Here is a 15,988-nt window from a genome sequence, read left to right as displayed (position 1 = left end):
TCACCGTGACACCATCGCGCTGCCGGAGAACTCATCTACCTCTCGGCCCCCTCTTCATGGATCAAGAAAGCGGAGATCATCGTCGAGCTATATGTGTGCTAAACGCGGAGGTACCATCCGTTCGGCGCTAGATCAGGACGGATCGGGGGACGGCCGCGATTTGGATCGCCAAGACGTTCCACTACATCAACCATGTTTCTGAACGCTTCCCACTTAGCGATCTACAAGGGTATGTGGATCCGATCTCCCTCTCGTAGATGGCCATCACCATGATAGGTCTTCGTGTGCGTAGGATTTTTTTGTTTCCCATGCAACGTTCCCCAATAGTGGTATCAGAGCTAGGTTCATGCGTTGATGATATCTCCAGTAGAACAGAGTTTCTGGGTGTTGATGTTCGATTTGCTGCCCTCCTTAGTATTTTCTTGATTCAACGACATTGTTGGATTCAAGCGGCCCGGACCAACTTTACTCGCACGCATACGAGAGACCGGTTTCATCGACTGACATGCAACTTGTTGCATAAAGATGACTGGCGGGTGTCTGTTTCTTCAACTTTAGTTGAATCGGATTTGACCGAGGCGGTCCTTGGAGAAGGTTAAATAGCAATTTGCATATAACCATTGTGGATTTGCGTAAGTAAGATGCGATCATACTAGATACGCATATCAGCCACGTAGAACATCCAACAACAAATTAAAGGATGTCTAACTTGTTTTTGCAGGGTATGCTCGTGATGTGATATGTCCAAAGACATGATATGATATATTGGATGTATGAGATGATCATGTTGTAGTAGTTAAATATCGATTGGCACATCGATGCTACGGCAACCGGCAGGAGCCATAGGGTTGTCTTTAAATTTATTTTGCGCTTGCAAATGCTCTTGCTCTATCGCTAGGCTGTAGCTTTAGTAGTAACAACATAGATAGCACGACAACCTCGATGGCAGCACAAGGATGGAGATCATGGTGTGGCGCCGGTGATGATGGAGATCATGACGGTGCTTTGGTGACGGAGATCAAGAAGCACAAGTTCGTGGCCATATCATGTCATTTTTTGATTTCCATGTGATGTTAATTCTTTTATGCACCTTATTTTGCTTAAAACGACGGTAGCATTGTAAGGTGATCCCTCACTAAAATTTCAATATAAAATTGTGTTCTCCCCGACTGTGCACCATTGTGACAGTCCCTCGTTTCGAGACACTACGTGATGATCGGGTGTGATGGACTCAATGTTCACATACAACAGGTGCAAAATAGTTGCACACGCGGAACACTCGGGTAAAACTTTACGAGCCGAGCGTGAATCATATATTTGATATGATCGACATGGAGATGTTCACCATTGAAACTAATCTCATCTCACATGATGATCAAACTTGAGTTAGTGAATTTGGATCATGCGACTCGAATGACTAGAGGGATGTCTATTTGAGTGGGAGTTTATGTTGGGGAACGTTGCATGGGAATTTTTTTTTTCCTATGCACACGCAATACCTATCCATGGCGATGATCATCTATGAGAGGGGAGAGTGAATCTAGATACCCTTGTAGATTGCTAAGAAGAAGGGTATATAACTCGGTTGAAGTAGTGGAACATCTTTGCGATTCAAATCGTAGCCCGTCCTGAGATCTCATCACGATCCGTCCCGCGATCCCATCCCGGTCCATCCCGATCTACTGCCGAACGGACATCACCTCCGCATTCAGCACATGTACAACTCGATGACGATCCCCTCCTTCTTGATCCAGCAAGAGGGCGGAGAGGTAGATGAGTTCTCCAGCACGGCGGCATGGTGGTGGTGGTGGATCTATTCTAGTAGGGCTTCACGTAAGCGTTGGTGAAAAACCGATCTAGAGGAAGAACAAATCTAGAGAGAAGTAGAGGGAGCACATGGCAACTAGGGTTAGATCTCCTCTCTAAATCCTCTAGTATATATAGGAGGGAGGGAGGGGAGGAGGAATCCCAAAAACCCTCAAAGGTTTCGGTCGAAGTGGAGGAGGTGGAAGAGTCCACCTCCAATCCTACTCCTAGTAGGATTCCTCCCTTCCCCACTTGGGTTTCTTTCCTTCCCACTTCAAATCTGCCTTGGGCTTTAGTGGAGGCTTCGGCAAGCCCACTAAGGGCTGGTCCACGTCTTCCCACAGCCCATGAGACCCTTTGGGGTGGGCGGGCCCACCCGGTGGACCCCCGGAACCCATTCGTCAATCCCGGTACACTACCGGAAATGTCCGAAACTTTTCCGGAGTTCAAAAACCACTTTCCTATATATCAATCTTTACCTCTGGACCATTCCGGAGCTCCTCGTGATGTCCCGGGTCTCATCCGGGACTCCGAACAACTTTCGGTTACCAAACACACATAACTCAATAATACGGAAACGTCACCGAACCTTAAGTGTGCAGACCCTGGGGTATCGAGAACTATGTAGACATGACCTGAGACACTCCCCTGTCAATAACCAATAGCCGGACCTGGATTTCCATATTGGATCCTACATATTCTATGAAGATCTCTATAGGTAGAGCCTCTATGTCAAGGATTGAGTTAATCCCGTATGTTGTTCCCTTTGTCCTTCGGTATGTTACTTGCCCAAGATTCAATCGTCGGTATCTCCATACCGAGTTCAATCTCATTACCGAAAAGTCTCTTTACTCATTCCATAATACAAGATCCTTAACTAACTCCTTAGTCACAACCGGAGGCTTGTTGTGATGTTGTATTACCGAGTGGTCCCCGAGATACCTCCCGGTCACACGGAGTGACAAATCCCAGTCTTGATCCATGCCAACCCAATAGACACCTTTGGAGACACCTATAGAGCACCTTTATAGTCACCCAGTTACGTTTCGACGTTTGATAACACACAAGGTATTCCTCCGGTGTCCGGGAGTTGCATGATCTCATGGTGATAGGAACAAATACATTGACATGTTGAAACAGTAGCAATAAACTCACACGATCATATGTTACGTTCATAGTTTGGGTCTTGCCCATCACATCATTCTCCTAATGATGTGATCCCATTATCAAGTGACAACACTTGTCTATGGCCAGGAAACCTTGACCATCTTTGATCAACGAGCTAGTCAACTAGAGGCTCACTAGGGACAGTGTGTTGTCTATGTATCCACACATGTATTTGAGTTTCCAATCAATAAAATTCTAGCATGGATAATAAACGATTATCATGAACACGAAAATATAATAATAACCAATTTATTATTGCCTCAAGGGCATATTTCCAACTGTCTCCCGTTTGCACTAGAGTCTATAATCTAGTTCACATCACTATGTGATTGCAATGAATCTAACACCCATTCAATTATGGGGTTCGATCATGTCTTGCTTGTGAGAGAGTTTTTAGTCAACGAGTCTGAACCTATTAGATCCATGTGTGCTTTACAAATCTCTATGTCATCCTATAGATGCTGCTACCACGTGCCATTTGAAACTATTCCAAATGACTGCTCCACTATATGAATCCGATTTACTACTCAGAGTCATCCGAATTAGTGTCAAACCTTGCATCGACGTAACCCTTTACAACAAACTCTTTTATCACCTCCATAATCAAGAAAAATTCCTTGGTCCACTAGTTACTAAGGATAACTTTGACCGTTGTTAGTTATTCAATCCGGGATCACTCTTTGTACCCCTTGATTGACTCATGGCAAGGCACACATCAGGTGCGGTACACAACATGTCATACTTTAGAGCCTACGGCTAAGGCATAGGGGATGACCTTTGTCCTTTCTCTTTCTTCTGCCATGGTCGGGCTTTGGGTCCTACTCAAATTCACACCTTACAACACAACCAAGAACTCCTTCTTCGCTGATCTACTTTCAACTCCGTCAAAAACTTGTCAAGGCATGCATTTCATTTAAAGTTATACTAAGCGTTTTGATCTATCTCTATAGATCTTGATGCTCTATGTTCAAGTAGCTCTGTCTAGGTTTTCCTTTAAAAAACTCTTTTCAAACAACCTTTTATGGTTTCGAGAAATTATACATTACTTCCGATCAACAATATGTCAACCATATATACTTATCAGAAATTCTATAGTGCCCCCACTCACTTCTTTGGAAATACAAGTTTCTCATAAACCTTGTATAAACCCAAAAGCTTTGATCATCTCATGAAAGCGTATATTCTAACTCCGAGATGCTTGCACCAGTCCCTCAAAGAATACATCGAGGAAACAATGTTTTGACATCGTATGTGCAATATTTCATAAATAATGCAGCAACTACTAACATAATTCCAACAGACTTTTAGCATCACTACGAGTGAGAAAGTCTCATCATGGTCAACTCTTTGAACTTGTCGGAAACATCTTTGTGACAAGTCGAGCTTTCTTAATGGTGACTTTTCACCATCATCGTCTTTTTTCCTTTTAAAGACCCATCTGTACTTAATAGTCTTACGACCATCAAGTAGTTCTTCCAAAGTCTACACTTTTTTTCATACATGGATCCTCTCTCGGATTTTATGGCCTCCAGCCATTTGCGGGAATCCGGGCTCACCATCGCTTCTCCATAGCTCATAGGTTCATTGTTGTCCAACAACATGACCTCCAAGACAGGGTTACCGCACCACTCTATAGCAGTACGTGACCTTGTCAACCTACGAGGTTTGTAGTAACTTGATCCGAAGTTTCATGATCACTATCATTAGCTTCCACTTCAATTGGTATAGGCTCCACTAGAACAACTTCCTGCGCCCTGCTACACACTGGTTGAAGTGATGGTTCAATAACCTCATCAAGTTTCCACCATCCTCCCACTCAATTCTTTCGAGAGAAACTTTTCCTCGATAAAGGACCCGTTTATAGAAATAAACTCTTTGCTTCCAGATCTGAGATAGGAGGTATACCCAACTGTTTTGGGTGTCCTACGAAGATGCATTTATCCACTTTGGGTTCTAGCTTATAAGGCTAAAACTTTTCACATAAGCATCGCAACCCCAAACTTTTGAAGAAACGACAGCTTAGGTTTCTCCAAACCGTAGTTCATACGGTGTCATCTCAACTGAATTACGTGGTGCCCTATTTAAAGTGAATGCGGTTGTCTCTAATGCCTAACCCAAAAATGATAGTGATAATTCGATAAGAGACATATAGTGTGCACCATATCCAATGGGGCGCAACTATGATGTCCGAACTCACCATCCCACCATGGTGTTCCATGTAGCATCAGTTGTGAAATAATTTCCACATTGTGTTAACTGTGTACCAAACTCGCAACCCATATATTCATCTCTATAATCACATCGTAGACATTTTATCCTCTTGTCACGATGATCTTCACTCTGAAATAGCATGAACTTTTCAATATTTCAGACTCGTGATTCATCAAGCAAATACTCTTGTATCTACTCAAATCGTCAATGAAGTAAGAACATAACGATATCCACTGCGTGCCTCAACACTCATTGGACTGCACACATGAAAATGTATTACTTCCAACAAATCACTTTCTTGTTCCATCTCACTGGAAAAACGAGGCCTTCAGTCATCTTGCCCATGAGGTATGTTTTGCATGCCTCAAGTGATTCAAAATCAAGTGAGTCCAAATGATCCATCTGCATGGAGTTTCTTCATGCGTTTATACCAATAGGCATGGTTTGCATGTCTCAAACATTTCAAAAATGAGTGAGTACAAATATCCATCAGCATGGAGCTCCTTCATGTATTTTATACCAATATAAATCAACCAGCAGTGCCACAAGTAAGTGGTACTATCATTACTACTTTGTATCCTTTTTGCATAAAGATTATGAACATGTGCATCACTACGATCGAGATTCAATAAACCATTGAAGGTATTTATTCAAGCAAATAGAATAACCATTATTCTCTTTAAATGAATAATCATATTGCAATAAATACGATCTAATCATGTTCATGCTCAATGCAAACACCAAATAAAAATTATTTAGGTTTAACACTAATCCTGATGATAGAGGGAGTGTGCGATGTTTGATCACATCAACCTTGGAAACACCTCCAACACATATCGTCACCTCGCCTTTAGCTAGTCTCCGTTTATTCTGTAGCTTTTATTTCGAGTTACTAATACTTAGCAACTGAACCGGTATCTAATACCCTCATGCTACTAGGAGTACTAGTAAAGTACACATCAATATCATGTATATCCAATATACTTCTGTCGAGTTTGCCAGTCTTCTCATCTACCAAGTATCTAGGGTAGTTCCTCTTCAGTGACTGTTCCCCTCATTACAGAAGCACTTAGTCTCGGGTTTGGGTTCTACCTTGGGTCTCTTCACTAGAGCATCAACTGGTTTGGCGTTTCATGAAGTATCCCTTCTTGCCCTTACCCTTCTTGAAACTAGTGGTTTTATTAACCATCAACAATTGATGCTCCTTTTTGATTTCTACTTTCGCGGTGTCAAACATCGTGAATAGCTCAAGGATCATCATAACTATCCCTGATATGTTATAGTTCATCATGAAGTTCTAGTAGCTTGGTGGCAGTGACTTTGGAGAACCATCACTATCTCATCTGGAAGATTAACTCCCACTCGATTCAAGCAATTGTAGCACTCACACGATGTGAGCACATGCTCAATGATTGAGCTTTTCTCCCATAATTTGTAGACAAAGAATCTTTGTCGTAGGTCTCATACCTCTCAACAAGGGTACGAGCATGACATCTCAATTTCATCTCTTTGGAACATCTTGTATGTTCCATGACGTTCAAAACGTCTTTGGCGCCTCAATTCTAAGCCGTTTAATCATTACGCACTGAACTATCACGTAGTCATCAAAAACGTGTATGTCAGTCGTTTGCAACATCCGCAGACGACGCTCGAGGTTCAGCACACCGAGCGGTGCATTAAGGACATAAGCCTTCTACACAACAATGAGGACAATCCTCAGTTTACGGACCAAGTCCGCATAATTTCTACTATCATCTTTCAACTAAATTTTCTCTAGGATCATATCTAAAACAGTAGAGCTATAGCGGCAGCTACAATATAATTTGCAAAGACCCATTGACTATGTTCATGATAATTGAGTTTAGCTAATCATATTATTAATAACTCCCACTCGAATGACTAGAGGGATGACGATATGAGTGGGAGTTATTAGTAATATGATTAGCTAAACTCAATTGTCTTGAACATAGTCTAAGTAATCTTCGCAAAATTTTATGTTGTAGATCAATGGCTCGCGAAGTAGCAACCCTGAATTTTAATATGTTCCTAGAGAAAGCTAAGCTGAAAGATGATGGAAGCAACGTTGTTTACTGGGCTCGTAATCTGAGGCTTATCCTCATAGCTGGCCAAAAGCAATATGTCCTTGGTGCTGCGCTAGGTGATTTACCACCCTCTACGGCGACCCAAGATGTTTTGAACGCTTGGCAGTCCCGTAAGGATGACTACTCATTGGTTCAATGTGCAGTTTTTTATGGCTTAGAACAGGGACTTCAAAGACATTTTGAACATCATGGAGCATATGAGATGTTCCAGGAGTTCAAGTTTATCTTTGAGAAGAATGCCCGGATCGGGAGGTATGAGACCTCCGATAAGTTCTATGCTTGCAAAATGGAGGAGAATTCGTCTCTCAGTGAACACGTGCTCAGAATATCTGGGTACTCTAACCATCTAGCTGAGTTGGGGATTGAACTCCCGCAAGAAGCTATCACTGACAAAATTCTTCAGTCACTGCCACCTATCTACAAGAGCTTCGTATTGAACTATAACATGCAAGGGATGAATAAGTCACTCGACGAGTTGTTTGCGATGCTGAAAGTCGCCGAGTCAGAAAACCAGAAAGAACATCAAGTGTTGATGGTCAATAAGATCACTAGTTTCCAGAAAAACGGAAAAGGCAAGAATGGTAACTCCAAGAAGAGTGGCAAAGCTGGTGCCCCTCTGACGAAGAAACCAAAGGCTGGACCTAAGCCGGAAACTGAGTGCTATTATTACAAGGGGACTGGTCACTAGAAGCGCAACTGCCCAAAGTATTTGGCCTAAGAAGGCGGCCAACACCCAACAAGGTATATTTGATATACATGTTATTGATGTGTACCTCACAAGCTCTCGTAGTAGTGCCTGGGTATTTGATACTGGTTCTATTGCTCACATTTGCAACTCGAAGCAGGAACTACAGAATAAACAAAGACTGGCGAAGGATGAAGTGACGATGCGCGTGGGAAATTGTTCCAAGGTTGATGCGATCGCCGTCTGCACGCTCTCACTTCAGTTACCATTGGTATTATTGATGAACTTAAATAATTGTTATTTATTGCCTCCGTTGAGCATGAAAATTATATATGGATCTTGTTTATTGCGAGACGGTTACTCATTTAAATCAGAGAATAATGGTTGTTCTATTTATATGAGTTATATTTTTCATGGTCATGCACCCAATGTGAGGGGGTTTTTCATACTGAATCTCGATTGTGATGACACTCATGTCCATAACATTGAGACCAAAAGATGTAGAGTTGATAATGATAGCGCCACTTTCTTGTGGCACTGCCGCTTAGGTCATATTGGTGTAAAGCGCACGAAGAAACTCCATGCTGATGGACTTTTGGAGTCACTTGATTTTGAATCACTTGACACAAGCGAACCATGTATCATGGGCAAGATGACTAAGACTCCATTCTCCGAAAAAATGGAGCGTGCAAGTGACTTGTTGGAGATCATACATACTGATGTGTGCGGATCGATGAGAATAGACGCGCTTGACGGATATCTTTATTTTCTCAGCTTCACTGGTGATTTGAGTAGGTATGGCTATATCTACTTGATGAAGCACAAGTCTGAAACGTTTGAAAAGTTTAAGCAATTTAGAGTGAAGTTGAAAATCATCATAGCAAGAAGATCAAGTTCCTACGATCTGATCGAGGAGGTGAATATCTGAGTTACGAGTCTAGTGCTCACTTAAGACAATGTGGAATTGTTTCATAGTTGACACCGCCTCGAACACCACAATGTAATGGTGTGTCCGAACGTTGTAATTGTACTTTATTAGATATGGTGCGTTCTATGATGTCTCTTACCAATTTGCCATTATAATTTTGGCGCTATGCATCGGAGATAGTTGCATTCACTTTAAATAGGGCACCATCAAAATCCGTTGAGACGACACCATATGAGCTATGGTATGGCAAGAAGCCAAAGTTGTCGTTTCTTAAAGTTTGGGGATGTGATGCTTATGTCAAAAAGCTTCAGCCTAAAAAGCTGAAACTCAAAGCGAAAAAGTGTGTCTTCATAGGTTACCCAAAAGAGACAGTTAGGTATAGCTTCTACCTCAGATCCGAGGGTAAAGTGTTTGTTGCTAAGAACAGAGCTTTTCTTGAGAAAGAGTTTCTCTTGAAAGAATAAGGAAGATAGAGCTTGATGAGGTTGCGGAACCTCTACTTCAACAAGATGGTGGCGCATGACAGAAAGAAATTTCTGTCGAGGCAACACCAGTTGAAGAGGAAGCTAATAATGGTGATCATGAAGCTTCAGATCAAGTTACTATCGGACCTCGCAGGTCAACAAGAGCACATACTGCTCCTGAGTGGTACGTCAATCATGTCTTGTCAATCATGTTGTTGGACAACAATGAACCTGCGAATTATGGAGAAGCAATGGTGGGCCCAGATTCCGACAGATGGTAGAAGCCATGAAATCGGAGATAGGATCTATGTATGAAAACAAAGTATGGACTTTGGAAGTATTACCTGAAGGTCGAAAGGCTATTAAGAACAAATGGATCTTTAATAAGAAGATGGATGCAGACAATAATGTGACCGTTTATAAAGCTCGACTTGTGGTAAAGGTTTTTTTCACAAGTTAAAGGAGTTGACTATGATGAGACATTCTCACCCGTAGCGATGCTTAAGTCCGTCCGAATCATGTTAGCAATAGCTGCATTCTTCGATTATGAAATCTGGCAGATGGATGTCAAAGCGACGTTCCTCAATGGGTTTCTTAAGGAAGAGTTGTATATGATGCAATCCGAAGGTTTTGTCGATCCAGAGAATGCTCACAAAGTGTGCAAGCTCCAGCGATCCATTTATGGACTGGTGCAAGCATCTCGGAGTTGGAATCAACGCTTTCATGAGGTGATCAGGGCGTTTGGGTTTATACAAGTTTTTGGAGAAGCTTGTATTTACAAGAAAGTGAGTGGGAGCTCTATAGCGTTTCTAATATTATATGTGGATGACATATTGCTGACTGGAAACAATGTAGAGTTTTTGGAAAGCGTAAAGGATTACTTGAATAAAAGTTTTTCAATGAAGGACCTAGGAGATCTATAGAGATAGGTCAAGGCGCCTAATGGCTCTTTCACAAAGCACATACCTTGATAAAGTTATGAAGAAGTTCAAAATGGAACAATCTAAGAAGGGGTTCTTGCCTGTGTGGCAAGGTATTAAACTGATTAAGACTCAATGTACAGTAACTGACAAAGATAGAGAAAAGATGAGTGTCGCCCCCTATGCTTCAGCCATAGGGTCTATCATGTATGCAATGTTGTGCACAAAACCGTATGTCAGCCTGGACATAGGTATGACAGGCAGGTTTCAGAGTGATCCAGGAGTGGAGCACTCGGCAGCGGTCAAGAATATTCTGAAGTACCTGAAAAGGACTAAGGAAATGTTTCTCGTTTATGGAGGTGACAAAGAGCTCGTTGTAAAGGGTTACGTTGATGCAAGCTTTGACACTCATCCGTATGACTCTAAGTCTCAAACCGGATACGTATTTATGCTTAACGGGGGTGTGGTAAGCTGGTGCAGTTCCAAGCAAACCGTTGAAGTTGATTCTACATGCGAAGCAGAGTACATAGATGCCTCAGATGCGGCTAATGAGGGTGTATGGATGAAGCCGCTCATGTCAGATCTTGGAGTAGTGCCAAATGCACTGGACCCAATCAATCTATTATGTGACAACACTGGTGCCATTGCTCTAGCCAAGGAACCAAGGTTTCACAAGAGGACCAGACACATAAAGCGATGCTTCAATGCCATCTGCGATTACATCAAGGAGGAGGACATATTTTCAATATGCACACGAATCTGAATGTTGCAGATCTGCTGACTAAACCTCTTCCACGAGCGAAGCATGATCAACACCAGAACTGTATGGGTGTTAGATTCATTACATTGTAAATCACATAGAGATGTGAAGCTAGTTTATTGACCGTAGTGCAAGTGGGAGACTGTTGGAAATATGCCCTAGAGGCAATAATAAAATAGTTATTGTTATATTTTCCGTTTCAAGATAATCGTTTATTATCCATGCTATAATTGTATCTGATGGAAACATAAATGCATGTGTGGATATATAGACAAAACAATGTCCCTAGTGAGCCTCTAGTTGACTAGCTTGTTGATCAAGGATAGTTAAGGTTTCCTAGCCATAGACAAGTGTTGTCACTTGATGACGGCATCACATCATTAGGAGAATGATTGTGTCAGTTTGTTGCTACTATTTTCTGCATGACAATGTATCTGTTCCTATGACCATGAGATCATGCAACTCCCGGACACCGGAGGAATACCTTGTGTGTATCAAGCTTTGCAACGTTACTGGGTGACTATGAAGGTGCTCTAAAGGTATCTCCTAAGGTGTCTGTTGGGTTGGCATGGATCAAGACTGGGATGTGTCACTCCATGTGACGGTGAGGTAACTCGGGGCCCACTTGGTAATACAACATCACAATAAGACTTGCAAGCAATGTGAGTAAGGAGTTAGTCACGGGATCTTGTATTACGGAACGAGTAAATATTCTTGTCGGTAATGAGATTAAACTAGGTATAGAGATACCGACGATCGAATCTCGGGCAAGTAACATACCGGAGGACAAAGGGAACTGCATACGGGATTAACTGGATCCTTGACATAGAGGTTCAACCGATAAATATTTTCGTAGAATATGTAGGATCCAATATGTACGTTCAGGTCCCGCTATTGGATATTGACCAGAGAGTGTTTCGGTCATGTCTGCATAGTTCTCGAACCCGCAGGGTTTACACACTTAGGGTTCAATTACGTTTCGGTATAGTTGATTTATAGGTGTTGGTGACCGAAGGTTGTTTGGAGTCCTGAATGAGATCCTGGATGTCATGAGGAGCTCCGGAATGGTCCGAAGGTAAAGATTGATACATAGGAAGTCCTGTTTTGGTCACCGGAAAGGTTTCATACTCATCGGTAGTGTACCAGGAGTGCTAGGAGGGTGCCGGGGGACCACCGGGAGGGGTGTGACTACCCTACGGCTTCAAGGGCCAAGAAAGGAGGCAAACCAGCCCCTGGTGGGCTGGATGAAGCCACCTCCAAGGGCCCATGCAGCTAGAGTTGAAAATAAGGGGAAAATACAAAAGGTGGAAAAGGTTTCCAAGTGGAAGGGGAATCCTACTAGGAGTAGGATTGGAGGAGGACTCCTCCTCTCCTCCCACTTAGGCCGACACATAGGGGCAACCCTATGGCCGGCGGCTTCCCTCCTCTCCTCCTATATATACTAGATCTTTTGAGGGTTTTGAGACACAACAATAATCAGCCACGTGCTGCCCTCTCTTTAGATCCGTTTCTCCTCTAGTCTAGTTTCCAGCGGTACTTAGCGAAGCCCTGTTGGACTAGCTCCACCACCATCGCCGTCACGCCATCGCACTGCCACAGAACTCATCTACCACTCCACCCCCTCTTGCTGGATCCAGAAAGCAGAGATCATTGTCGAGCTGTACGTGTGCTAAATGCGGAGGTGCCGTCCGTTCCACGCTAGATCGGGACAGATCGTGGTACGACGGCGATTTGGATCACGAAGACGTTCCACTATATCAACCGTTTTTCTTATCGCTTCCCTCTTAGTGATCTACAACGGTATGTGGATCTGATCTCCCTCTCGTAGATGGTCATCACCATCATAGGTCTTCGTGTGCGTAGGAATTTTTTTTGTTTCCCATGCAATATTCCCCAAGAATCACCCCTTTCGCTTGTTGCTGCTATATCACCATGCCTTTTGGTCTGAAGAATGTTGGGGCTACATTCATGCGTATGATCCAGAAATGCCTGCTTGATCAAATCAGTCGGAATGTTGAGGCCTATATGGATGATATTGTGGTCAAGTGGCGCAAAGGTTCCGACCTGATGATTGACTTGGCAGAAACATTCTCCAATCTGAGGAAGTACGATATCAAGTTGAATCCAGCTAAGTGCACTTTCGGAGTTTCTTGGTTTCCTCGTTTCCGAACATGGGATCGATGTCAACCCCCGAGAAGATCGGTGCTATCGTCCGAATGAAAAGCCCGTTGCGTGTGCACGATGTTCAAAGGCTCACAGGCTGCCTGGCAGCGTTGACTCGGTTCATTTCTCATCTCGGTGAGAAGGCATTGCCTCTGTACCGACTGATGAAGAAGTCCGATGTGTTCGAGTGGAATGACGAGACACATGCAGCATTTGTCGAGCTAAAAGACCTGCTTTGCACCCAGCCGGTGCTTGCTGCTCTACACAGCAATGAACCCCTGCTCTTATACATCGCATCTACTAATCAAGTCGTCAACACAGTTCTGACTGTCGAGCGAGAAGAGGAAGGCAAGGCCTACAAAGTCCAGCGTCTAGTCTACTACTTCTCTGAAGTACCGACCCCTTCGAAGCAAAGGTACCCTCATTACGAGAAGCTCCTCTATGGAATATATTTATTAGCGAAGAAGGTGGCACACTACTTTGAAGATCATTCGATATCACTCATCATACATGCCCCATTGTCATAGATTCTTAACAATCGGGATGCGTATGGTTGCGTGGCCAAGTGGGCCATCGATCTCTTATACTTTGACATCAAGTTCGAAGCCAAGAAAGCTATCAAGTCCCAATCACTTGCTAATTTCATGGCAGAGTGGGTGGAGCAACTGCAGCCAACTCAAGTTCACTTGGCACACTAGACCATGTTTTTGATGATTTTAAAATGTTGAATGGGTCCGGTGCTGGTGTGGTATTGGTGTCCCCGAAAGGCGACAAGGTCAACTATGTTCTCCACATTCACTTTCATTCCTCCAACAACGAGGTTGAATATGAAGCACTCCTCTACGGGTTGCATATCGCCATCTCACTTGGCGTCCGGTGCCTAATGGTGTACGGCGACTCGGATTTGGTGGTCAATCAAGTGATGAAGGAATGGGATGTCAGAAACCCCGCCATGACTGGGTATTGCCATGCGGTAAGGAAGCTTCAGAAGAAGTTCGAAGGTCTGGAACTCCATCATGTACCCCAATTGAAAAATCAAGAAGGTGACAAGATGGCCAAGATTGGTTCCACTCGGAAACCTATCCCTAGCAATGTGTTCCTGGAACAGTTACGTATTCCTTTGGTGCAAGAGGATCCTTTCACTGAATAGCCCCCACAACCGATAAGCACCTCCAATCCGACTGAGATTGATGTTCCAGCAGTCATTGATTTAGTCATGGACATTCTGGTGATCACACCCGACTAGACAATACCATGCATTGCATACATTTTGAGGCAGGAATTTCCAGAAGACGAAGCTGAAGCTAAGCAGATTGTCCGCAAATCAAAGGCTTTTACTGTGATGGGCGATCAACTTTACAGAGAAAGTGTTACTAGCGTAGCTCAATGGTGCATCTCCCCTGAGGAGATCCGACTGATCCTGGAGGAAATCCACTCGGGGACCAGTGGTCATCATGCGTCCTCTCGGACTATTGTTGCCAAAGCATACCGAGCTGGGTTCTTCTGGCCACACGCTAATGCGATGGCTAAAGATATTGTTGATCACTGTGAAGGTTGCCAGTTCAACTCTAACTTGTCTCACAAGCCTGCATCTGCCTTGGAGACTATCCCACTCATTTGGATGTTTGTTGTTTGGGGTTTGGATATGGTCAGCCCTTTTCGAACAGGTCAGAGTGGATTCACAGACCTGCTTGTTGCACTCGACAAGTTCACTAAATGGATCGAAGCCAAACCTATAAAGAAGCTGGACTCGCACACCGCCATCAAGTTTATGAAGGAAATAACATTCCGGTATGGAGTTCCTCACAGCATCATCACAGACAATGGTTCTAACTTTGACTCAAGAGAGTTTAGACACTTTTGCTCTGCTCAAGGCACCCGGGCTGATTATGCGTCTGTCGCACAACCCCAAACTAATGGACAACCAGAGCGGGTGAATGTACTTATCCTTCAAGGGTTGAAGCCTCGACTCATGCGATACTTAGAAAATGCGGTTGGAGCTTGGGTATCTGAATTACCATCTGTTCTGTGGGGCTTGAGGACAACCCCAATTAGTCAACTGTCCGCACACCCTTCTTCTTGTTGTATGGAGCTGAAGCCGTCTTATCGAGTGATCTAGTTCACAATTCTCCCCGTGTGGATCTATATTTAGAGGCTAAGGTTGAAGAAGCGCGATAGGACGGAGTAGATCTCCTTAAAGAAGAGCATGAACTGGCCTTGATTTGGTCGACAATATACCAACAGGATCTTCGTCCCTTCCATGCGAGGCATGTCAGGAGTTGAGCATTCCACGAAGGTGATCTGGTGCTCCGAGTGGATCAACAGCGACCTCACAAGCTCCCTCCCACATGGGAAGGACCTTTCGTCGTCACCAAAGTACTAAACAATGGAGCCTATCACCTTCACAATCTCAAGAAGAGGATCGGCGAACTGCATGCTTGGAATGCATAGCTACTCCGGCGCTTTTATGCTTGACAACCAATTGGTTTGATGTAATAAGAGTTTCTGAATAGTGTTGCTTGTCAAAGTCATGATTCCTACAGTTTTTGTTGATCCTGATCGTGCAATTTCACATTCAAGATATACTCCGAGTGACAAGCAATCCTCTCAGTCGAGGGCTTAGCTGCGAACATGCTTTCGCCTAAGTTAAAAACCTCTCCGAGTGAATAACAACATATTCACTCGGATGCTTAGCCGCGAACTAGTCTTCGCCTAAGTATAAAATATACTCCGAGTGACGAGCAATCCTCTCACTCCGGGGCTTAGCTGCGAACATACTTTC

Source organism: Hordeum vulgare, chromosome 5H (assembly GCF_904849725.1).
Source record: "Hordeum vulgare subsp. vulgare chromosome 5H, MorexV3_pseudomolecules_assembly, whole genome shotgun sequence".
Taxonomy (NCBI): domain Eukaryota; kingdom Viridiplantae; phylum Streptophyta; class Magnoliopsida; order Poales; family Poaceae; genus Hordeum; species Hordeum vulgare.
This window is presented reverse-complemented; position numbering follows the sequence as displayed.